Source organism: Passer domesticus, chromosome 10 (genome assembly GCF_036417665.1).
Source record: "Passer domesticus isolate bPasDom1 chromosome 10, bPasDom1.hap1, whole genome shotgun sequence".
Lineage (NCBI taxonomy): Eukaryota > Metazoa > Chordata > Aves > Passeriformes > Passeridae > Passer > Passer domesticus.
The window spans coordinates 21,989,393-22,000,043 of record NC_087483.1 but is presented as its reverse complement, the minus strand read 5'-3'; the positions used below and the strand labels follow the sequence as shown (position 1 = coordinate 22,000,043).

The window sequence follows — 10,651 nt, the reverse complement described above, 5'->3', positions numbered from 1 at the left end:
TACTGATTGGTCCCCAAAGTAATGCTTCCAAGCCAGTTTCCTCTCTTGTGAGAAGGGCTGTGCCAGGGATTTAACCAGGTTGTTTCAAAACCTAATTAGCCAAAGAGCCCACCAAAACATGTGCAGATGCCATTTTGTGATGGCACACACATGCCCTGCATGGAAGAGCAACATTATCAGGGGACCTGGCTACAGACCTTGTCTGCTTACAAGGTACTTGTGTAAGATATCAATGAAGTAACAGATTAATTTGTGTAGCTTTAGTTTATTACTGAGCCTTTCCAAAACAGGGATATTATGAAGTCTTTACAGACTGAGGAATTAGGGACCAACAGTTATTGCAGGGACTAACAAGATAAATATCAGAGATGCTGCTCAGACACCCAAACATTTTAAGTATACATATAGCACCAGCATTTAAAAAAAATTCCCCTCATTCACCAACTCAAATAGGTACTTTTTAGTAATAGTCTTGGCTTGAATATTATGCAGTCACTATCTATAATGTATTTTGAGGGCTAGGGGAGGTAAGGGAAGCAAAAAACCTGCAGAATCACGTTAAGTTTCTCATTTAGTTCTACTTACATATTCATGAATTCATCAGCACCAGTGGTTTGAGATCTTGCAACTCCTTATCTCCTGGTTTCTGCCATGTGTGCTCAGTGAGCCCCAGAAAGTGGACTTTTATTTTCTTCTCCTCAATAGTCTAGAAGAGTTATATGGAATCATTAATCATGAAAATCAGTATCATTCTAAACATCAAACTTTGATAAGATGATAAATGACATTCCTACTACACGTCACAAGCTTGGTTCATATTTGTACCCTCTTCAAATCTGCTCAAGTAGAGTGTAAACCAGTGTCACATCTAATACATTGCAGCAAGAATACCTAGTCTTTGTTGCCTGTTGCTTCAGAAGCATCTGATTAAAAAGATGTTTAACAGAGGGGTTTTTCCTTTTCTTTTTTTCCTCCATTGAATGCTTCAAACTAGTTTGGCAATCTTTAAAAGGTTAATGAGTACTGTCTGCTACAGAATGCCAAACTGATTTAATTCAGAAAATGAGAAAACATTCCTAAAATGTAATCAGCTGTCACTTAGGAAATGACATACAACAAGATAAAGGTGTTTTACATTTCATTTCCTAAGCAGAACTTCTGAGAGGTCAAGAGAAAACATCAGGAGGTTCCTGTGCAAAATGTGTCTCTCCAAAATTGTTTCTATCTGGAAAAGCAAACAGTGTAGTCATTCAGTGCCCTGGTTTCTTTCCCTCCAGGCTGTCACAGCCTTGATCCTCCTTTTCAAGCGCAGCACCTTGCACTTCTCATTGAGTGGCAGCTTTTGTGCATCCCAGTCCTCCTCCAGAATCTTAGGATGATCTGAGCAGGACAGCTGGGACATTACACAGGAGCTCAGCAGTTTCAGGACTTCCTTCTCATCCTTGGGGATGCCTTCTAGGGGCTGGAGGAAGTCTCTTTGTCCTTCCCAGAAGAGCAGAGGAAAATGGATTGGGTGTGTGGGTGGGGGCAGTAAGAGAAGGCGGCATTTCTTTGCTCTCTGCAGGAGCAATCCTCAGCCAACAGCTTCTGTCCTGGACCCATGGACAGCAGAGCTTCAGAGGCCTTGCACTTCTCCTTGTCATCATCTGCTGCAGGCCAGTTTGGCAGGCCCACATACTACAGTTTTGGCAAATCTTGGGAAGAACTGTAAACATTACATCATTTTTCCTGAGTTGAAACGCTAAGCAATTTTAAGTTGTTGATGGAATTAAGAAAACAACTTCAAATAGTAGGATCTCAGAATAAATGCAATGTCCTTACAGATCTTCAGATGCAACAGTTTCCTGTGATCCTGAGTTCTTGTGACAGAAATGAGCTCTAAGCTGGCAGCCAGATCCTGCCCCTTGACACAGCACCTTCCTGCCACGCTCTTTGCACAGCATCTCTGCACCACTAAAGCCTTTAGTGGTGATACCTGACAAAGAAGTCTTTTCACCTACAAGCAGTAAAGATACATAATTGTTATTTCTTTTATAGAGTGGAATTAAAAAAAAAAAAAAATCCATCTTGAGTGGTCTGCTGAAGGCTGCTAGACATCCAGAGCATGGCCCAGTTTTGCAGCTTTCCCAGCTCCATTTTTCTCCAGTCTCTGTGCCCAGCTCCACAGAACTCCCAGGAATGACCCCCAGAACTTTCCTGAAGTAATATGCAAGCAAACCATCAGTAGGTGCAAGTTACTTGCTGATACTGTTGGAATATGGTGCAATGTGCTTACAGCACTTCTCTTTTGATCACTTTAGCCCTGCACTGCACTCCACAGCAGAGGAATATCCATAACCAAGACCAGCATTTATTACAAAAATTTAATTCACTAACACCACCATTTTTTGTTCTTCCCAGTTGTACTTAGAGAGCCTCACTTTCTGTCAGCAGAAGGAGTCCTTCCTGCTTCATCTCCAGACCTGCAGAAGTACCACGTGTTCCTGCTTGCTGCCTGGCATAACCCACCTTCCATACATTCTGAATGTATCAAGAATGCTGTAAAGTTTAAATTGGGCTATCTGTAATTAGCTATGTTTTTAAGAGTTTGTGGGCAATTTCAGAGCAGGGCTCTACCATATTAACAGTTTCACAAGGAGGAAGCAGAATTTAAACAGAGGAAACAAACACAAACACATTCTTTATTTGATGGCAATGAAATTCATTTTAAAAAAGGGGGGGATTGCAGTAAACCGATTTTTTTTTTTTTTTTGCATGGCAGCTTCCTATAGACAATATTTAATTAACTACTCAATTAATTAAATTGACAAAACACAAGTAAATTATAATTCTTGGTAAACAATGTCACCTAAAGAGCCATTAACTCAATTTTTATCACATTTGGAGTTGGTGTAACTCTAATGATTTTTTAGTTTACCTGCAGTAATGATGGTTTCCTTAATGGTCTTTTATTTAATAGCATACAGGGAGGAGCAACACCAGATTCCTGAAATTTGAACACAGACATAGAAAAGAAACTACTTGCCACTAAATGAGAGGTTTTCCTCCTGCCAACCCAATGTAAGGAATTACTACAAGCAAACATTTTTATTCTGTGTCTTTACAGAGAAATTCTGGTATTGGTTATATTTCCAGTGGTTTCAACAGATACATGGAAAAAGAAAGCATTATTAGGTTTCACAGTCCACTTTGAGAAAATTGGACAAAAAAGTATAAAATAAAATTTAACAGAAGAGCAGCAAGTCTAATGGTTACTGGTGTGTTTCTTACACCCATTAAATAATATAGAGGACCAAAGGACAGGAAAATAATAAATTTCCCAGCCCATCTAAGTCCAAGCATCTTTTGGGTTTTTTTTCTCAACACTTCAGAAACAAGAAGACAAGAAGGGTAGTAGCAGAAGGAACAGGGACAAAACAAAAATGATAAAACACTGCTTTTCTCTTAGCTCCTGTGAGCTTTCCTCCAGGACTATCCTACACCTTCAGAGTCACATCCCGAGCACCTCTGAGCCCTGCCAGGGTGCTGGACAGGCTGCAATGCCTTTGGAAGGTTTGGGAGCAAGATCCCACAGTTCAGTCTTTGCCTGGAAGACCCAAAACACAGCCTGAGCCTGGTACACTTTTCCTACCTTCCCTTCCTTCTGTAGCTTAGGAGTAGACTGCAAACTCTCAGGAACAAGCAGGAGGGTGTGGTTTAAAGGCATGGTTCTGCAGCAATATGAAGGAGTGGTTATTATTAGCAACGATATCTAGGAGCTTATGCTTCAATAGCATCCTGGCTGCAAATAACAGCTTTCTAATTAATCAGCCACTACTTTGTTCAGGATCAGCACTGACAGCTCCATCTCCTCACTCTCTGCTGCTGCAGGGTGCACAGGACAGTGGCTGTGGTGAAGTACAACAGTGCCCACAGCTACCACACATTCCCAGGTCTGGCAGTCGATAGAAAGGACCCTGTCTCTTATTTTCTATCACCTCTTTAATGTCTTTATTGATACAGTACTTAAAGTTTGCTATTAGCTCATACATATTCCTATATCCCTTGTCTTTTGCAGTTTAGAGTACCACACAAACAATGAGAAACAAAATGTATTACTTTTCTTAACAGGCAGGAAGGTTTGAAGATTACTGTGTAGTATGGTTTGATATAAATCTGTTTATTTGACATAAATCTGCGTGCAGTACTTCAGATCATGTGGAAACTACACATTTTTATCAGGATTCTCACAGTTCTGGATGGACTTTAAGTTCATTATTTACAATTGCTTATTTCAATGAAAACCAAAAATCGAAAAATTAACCATAGAGTGAGAAAAATGGCTTGTAAATACAGGGCAGCAACCAGCTCTCAGCACACCCCATTCCATCCCAACCTGCAGTGCCCCCCACGTGCCTGCTCACCTCCTGCAGTTCCAGGCTTACAGGAACCTCCTCTCTCTACCTCCAGCTGAGCCTGTGTCTTCAGGGCCAAGGGGACACATGTGGCACAGCTGCCCACCACTGGCACAGCCACACAGCACCTTTCAACTCATCCTCCACAGACTTTCAGAGCTTCCCTGAAATTTAAATTGTAGGTTGATGAAACCGGATGCGGCTGAAAAAGGAAAATTAAAAACTGCTGGATATGCAGTGTTTTGAAAATAAATTACTTGCTTCCTCAGTCATATCTAGGAGGAACACTACCTACAGAAACAAGGCAAACCAAAGCCATCCCAAGCAGCCTTGTGTGCATACCACTGGCTGACAGTACATCAAGTGACCCTGCCTCAAATGAATGGTTGAGTGCTAAACTTCGCTCCTACATATGACAATGATATGTTATAAACAGGAAGATTCATCCCTGTTAAGCTGTTCATCCCATAAGCTGTTCACTTACACACTCTTCTTCATTCAGATAATTGCTTCTCCCTTTTACTTAGCAATGACAAAGCTCTTTCATCTTGCCAAGACTTTAGAAGATTTTAGGGAGTTGTGTGGTTTTTACCATTTTTCAGAGGTGGAGAGGTGAAGGCACTGCCTTGCTTGGAGAGAACCATTCACACAAGTGCTGGACCACAGGTGCTCCAGTAAACCCCACATATGACAGCAATGAACTCTAAACTCTAATTATTATAAGAACACACTTAATTGGGCTAAAAAGTGAATCTGCTTTTTGTTTCCCAGTAGAAATCATGAAACCAAGAAGAACATTTCCCCTTAATTCACCCCAAAACATATGTAACCTGCTTATAAACCCCAAGCTTATTTTGGTCTTCAAAGATAATTAGGCAGAACTGTCAGTTATTTAAAGTCTCAGCAAATTAATCACTGGCACAGAAGTTACTGATTGTGTAGTTTTCTGAGTATCTCTCCAATCTGATAGATCAAAGGATGGTCTCTACTGTCTTGACTGTTCACCTTAGGTGAACTTCTAAATCAAGCCCCTCTGAACAGCACCTCTAATAAAGCAGTTGTACACTCTGCTGATGCTATTGCTGCTTTTGAATGGCTCCACATAGACAAAAATAATGGGAAGAGCTTTCTATTGTTTTGTTTTTGACAAAATGAATGGCTAAAATGATATCTTTTTATTCACTGGCCTCAAATATCTTGTCACAGCTCAGAATCATTGCGTACTCCACAGTGATTGCTTTCACTAAGAGCAGTATTTTCACAAAGCACTTGAACTAATATGCTTTCCCTGTTTCTCAAGACTACCCAGCATAAATTTCCTGGTGGTAAAATGGCTGAATTCATTCCTGAGTGAAGCACCCTAACACAGCTGATAACTTTGGGGAGTTTTTGTGGAAACATCCCTGAAATCAACCGAGTGCACAGCAGCAGGCAGAGACAAACATCAAGTGGCATTAGCAAGGGACTAAAGCAATAAGCAGGAGGCGATATATTTTATACAGAAGATTTTTCATAGCTGTAACCCATGTGGAGCTCACCCAGGCCTGTTTGCAGAACTGTGCTGCCAGAAACCAGCACTGCCTTGCAAAGGGTGCACCATTGGCTAACAAAGGTTATATCAGGTCTCTAGAATCTCAGTTGTAAGAAAAGACATGGGGGGGTTGAGTTATTCTACCTAGAAAATAACAGCTACGGATGCGACCTGAAAACCACTTTAACAATTTTGGGAAGGCTCTGATAACATTCTTAGGGATACTTTGGTCATAGTGGCAAGACACTCACAAAAAAAGTGTAAACAAGAATATGGGATTAAAGAAGAATTCAGCAAACTGAGCTATTTAATGCGTAGATAATAAAAAATAGAGGCAGTGTTCATTCCCATTGAAGTCAATGAGTAATTATCATTGATCTGAATTAAGCAGAGTTATCCTGCAGTAAATTCCCATGATGAGCAAAAACTTATTGCACAGCCATTAAAATGTTTTCCTCAGCTATTAATTCACAAGCAAAAGCAGCAATGGTAAAAAGAAATAACCCAAAGAAAGGGTTAAATTACAGTAGAAAGACCAGGTGACATTTCTTCTTTCTGCCTGGGAGATCACATACTGAAGAAAGTTTCTGGAGCTGAGTTTTCCTGGGCAGGCACAGAAAGCTGCATTTTTCACAGATGAGAAGCAGATGTCTATAAACCAAGAGTTTACAACGTTGTGTCCCTGTCTGTGCATTCAGAGATGGGGAAGAGAAATGGTTGAACATTGCCACTTGGACAAGAAACCAAGGCCAGAGGAGTGGGGATCTGCAAATCAGGTCACTGTTTAGGCTGATTTAGGCAGGAATGTGCCTGCCATTGAAACAAAGCAGCTGTGCTTCTCCTACCAGGAGCACATGTGGGGAGAGAAGGAGCTTTTGTGATTCCTAACCAAGGGAATCAATGGGTAACCATCAATCCTGCCTGAAACAGGGGAGAAGCAAGTTCATCCAGCACACTGCAGGAATGGAAATGCTTCCCAGAGCTCTGACAGAAATGCTGGACAAGCAGCTAAATTTCTTCCCAGAAACTGCTCTGGTGACAATGCAATACCTCCTGGCTCCCTTCAGCCCACCTCTTGCAATAAATGTCAGCCTGCAGCCGTATTGGGCATAATTAGCCTATGATAATAAATTACCCACATTTTCAGGAAAATATTAGAGACCATCATTATTTGGAATAGAGCTGCATTCAGCTGCACAACCCTACCTAATATGATGGATGTAGTAGTCATAGCACTGAATACATTTATCTAGAATGAAGTGATTATTTCGAAGATGAACACAGTCAGATATAAGTGCATATGAATCATACACTACTGCACACTGGAGAGTATCACAGTAGCAGGGGTTGTAGGTCAGCTGACCAGCCCATAGCTTTTAGTTGGTAGATTATTTCACACATATACCCTAGGATTTTACAGCTCAGTCTCAAAATCCCTCTGAATTTAAAAATGATTCCATGTTTTCTCTTGGAAGGAAAAAAAAAAAGATACAGGAAGAGATTTTTTTCTCATACCTTAGAGACAATCTTTGGCGTTATTTGACTTCACTGCCCGCCCACAGATATTGCCCAAAATACCCCAGGTAAGCATATTGTTAAAATAACTTTGCTAACACCTAGTTATTCTTAAAAAAAAAAAAAAAGAAAAGAAAAAAAAAAAGAAAAAGAAAAAAAAAGTAAAAACTTAAAGACTTGTGAGAATTCACTCATGTCCAAGTGACTGCAGGACAAAACAGAAGTCATTACAGTAGAAGAGTCTTATTAGCACTACAGCAAAACCATGCTTTCCTTTTTGACAGATTTTAATTCCCAACAACATTTCTTTGCTATTTTCCAATAATTTTAGTGAAGTGAAGAAAATAATCCAGTATCATGGTCAAGGCTCACAACTCTGTTCCGCAGCAGTACCCCGGCACTGGCAGCATTTTGAGGTTTTTTCCCCATGTCATACCTGTGCAGGACGATTGGCTCCCTGCTCAGGGCCTGGGGTCTGCAAAGGACTCTGAACAAAGTTATATGCTTTCAACAGAGTACTGGAATATGCAGTATGTAGATTTGCCTTTCCAAAATGCTGCAGCATAAATATAATTTTTGCACTTCCTCTGAATTATGAGCATACTTGTTTTATGCATTTGGAGCAACAAATGGACACTTCAGGCAAATGAGCCATACCTTGCAACTCAAGCAAAAACAAAACTCAATGAATTTTCTGTTGTATTCCATGTTACCATCATCATCACTGGGAGAGATGGTGTTTTTCCTCCCCCTCAATCTGTCCCAATAAAAAAAAAAAAAATTGCCAGCAGAATCCACGTCTAGATTTCTGCAAACACAGGTGTTATAGTCAGTCTGAGAAAGCTTACCAGCAGTACTAACCATGCAACATCTCCAACTGTGAAAAACGAATAACCTGACCTCTTTGTGACTCAGACTAGTGAAAGCATCTGTTTGGATAAGAAAACCAAAAGCAATTTTTTAAAAGCTGAAATTATCTGCTGTTGGACATATTTAAGATGAGTTACCACTACACGTATGACTGCCTTTTTTATTTTAGATTTATTGTATTTCTTGATAGGTCATCTGTTAAAGATATTTATTACAACAGGCATCTATCCTAACATCTAAATGCCTTGCTCATTGTAAATCAGAATTTTAGGCTAGTTTCTGAACATGGTACTATTCATATCCTAGTGCCAAGTCATAACTAGTGAAAACAATATTATAATTTCATAAGGCTTGATGTAAAGGGATATTTCTTTGGATATAAAATAAGTGTTTTCTATAAGAAATGAAGTCTAACCTTTTTTTTTTGAGATTTCTCCAAAATAGTTAATTGTTTGAAACCATGGAGCTATTTAAAGGTAGGAATCAATACTATTCCCAAATTGCAAATATTGAATATTTCAAACCTAGAACAAATTCTGAAATGTTTAAACATTTCAGGATGATCTGAATATTTATTTTCATATGTTTAACACATTTAGGAAGTACTGAAGTACCTGAAGCTCTTTAATTATGCTTCCTGAAAGTGGCGTGCCTGTAAAATCATAAAGCATTGTGACCCATGTGGAAAAAAAAATTAAAATTGAGTGAACAGAGAGGAGCCTTTTACAGCTCAGTCCATATTCAGGAGCTGCAGTGCTTGAAGTAAACACTCACATTACATCTAATTTTTCAGCCTTTACTGACCAGCCCGTTAGTTTTCCTTTGGATGGAAAGTTGGTACCAAGAGCTGAGTAAGCCTCTTGCTCCCCTGCTCTGAGCTGTCTGCACAAAGCCCTAATGCATTGCTTCAGGGTGAGTGTTCAACCCAGAAAGGGCACTGCCACAGCATCTCTGATGCTAACAGGGAGAAAAATTCCCTCTCTTCTTGTTCTCCTGTGAGAGCAGGGTCTCTCCAGCTCTCCTCTCTTTCACCAGCTGACAACTAAGGACTTGTCTCCAACCTGAATAGGAAATAATGGAAAAATACTTTGTTTTGTTAGTGCTTTGGGTTCTCACCTGCACATAGTCATAAAAGAAGAGATTTCCTGATATCTTTACTCTTGCTGTGAAGGTATTTCACTCACAGTTTGTCTGTTCACATGAAGAAGGCAAAAAGGGAACACTTTCCATAGTCAGGCTCGTTTCCTCATAATTCCTGGTCAGTAGAGAAGAAAATTAATTCAAGATTGAGGGGTTGAAGAACAGGACAGAGAGATAGAAGAGAATAAGAAAGAAAATAGTGAACTTTCTGTTTCCTGTTTGGTTCTTTTATATATTTCATTGGTCTTTTACTGTAAAATTGGTATTTTCAGGTGTGAAATGCCCCAGTCTAGGTGAAAATTAATATTGAAACTTCTTACTCCTTCAGAAACAGGCTGCTCCAGCATGGGTCCCCCACCAGGTCAATAAGTCTTGCCAGAAATCTATTCCTGTGCTGGCTGTTCTCTCCCCTGGTCCACAGGTCCAGGAGCCTTCTCCAGCATGGGCTTCCTGCAGTCTCCTTCAGGAATCCAGCTGCTCCAGGGTGGGTTCCTCCAGGGGCTGCAGGGGAATCTCTGCCTGGAGCCCCTCTTCCCTCTCCTTTGCTGACCTGGGTGCCTGCAGAGCTGCTCCTCTCACATATTCTCACTCCTCTCTTCTTTGGCTGAAGTTGCTCCTGAGTAATAACTTCTCTTACAGCCTCAAATCCCAGAGGTGCTGCTGCCATCTCGGATGGGCTCAGCCTTGGCCAGAGGGGGGTCTGTCCTGGAGCCAGCTGGCAGTGGCTTCACTGGACACAGGGAAAGTTCTAGCAGCTTCTCACAGGAGCCACCCCTGTAGCCCCAACCACTACCCAAACCTTGCCACACAAACCCAGTAGAATTTCCTGTCTGCAGTTTACCTAATCCACGTGTGCACATTTACAAAACAAACACACGCTTGCAGAATTTTGATGCTGAGATAATTTCATGACTAGAACTAGAACTGGTTAGAAGAAAGAGGTTGCTAGTTAGTAACACTAACCAATACCCTCTCTGCAGAGGTAAAATTAAGCCATCATGCTTCTTTAAGTGTTAAATCCCTTCCTTTATAAATTTCATAAAACAAACTCAGATATGGAACAGAGTTGTAATGATCATCTGCTTTGCTTTTCTGATAGGAGTTTGACTCAAATCCCAAACCTCTGAAGGTATAAGACAAATAGGAGACTTGTTCAAATTAATTTGCTAAAAGAACAGGTAATGATGAAAATTATCCCCAC

At 40.4% G+C, this 10,651-nt stretch overlaps 1 long non-coding RNA gene across 1 annotated transcript; it reads right to left on the bottom strand.

The window, feature by feature from the left end:
• Positions 1–3,631: 3,631 nt before the first annotated feature.
• Positions 3,632–10,285, bottom strand: LOC135308840 (uncharacterized). Its single transcript, XR_010369195.1, has 4 exons — positions 9,771–10,285; positions 9,427–9,565; positions 4,404–4,558; positions 3,632–3,710 (listed from the first exon to the last, which is right to left on the bottom strand). It is a non-coding gene; the product is annotated as an uncharacterized LOC135308840 (long non-coding RNA).
• Between the last annotated feature and the right edge of the window lie 366 nt (positions 10,286–10,651).